A 447-nucleotide genomic window follows, 5' to 3' on the forward strand; every position below is an offset into this window, starting at 1 on the left:
TATATGGACATGTATGTGTCGAGGAGGAGCACTGGCGTGATGGAGCTTGTAGTGGCTGTGGAGAGGAAACACTCCTCACAGTTCCAAGACAGAAAAGAGTGCTCATAGAACAGAGCACAGGCCAGGAAAGGAGTAAACACTTTGCCCTTGATCATAGCACCTTGGAAGAACTGAAAATTCACAGGTCCCTAGAAGTATCTCTGAAAATAGCTGCACAAAACCCCTGAAGCTTGGGACAGTACATTCTCCACACTGGAAACAGACTCCTACCTTAACAAAGAGTCTATAACTCAAGTAATTGGCTGAGATCACGAGCAAGCAGCGTAAAAAGAGTCAGACTATATTATCTTACTTTGATGACAAAGAAGATCAAAACATACAAGAAGAAGACAACAAAGTCAAAGCTCCTACATCTAAAGCCTCCAAGAAAAATATGAATTGGTCCCA

The sequence above is a fragment of the Vombatus ursinus genome, unplaced genomic scaffold (assembly GCF_900497805.2).
Source record: "Vombatus ursinus unplaced genomic scaffold, bare-nosed wombat genome assembly UNPS02005459.1, whole genome shotgun sequence".
Lineage (NCBI taxonomy): Eukaryota > Metazoa > Chordata > Mammalia > Diprotodontia > Vombatidae > Vombatus > Vombatus ursinus.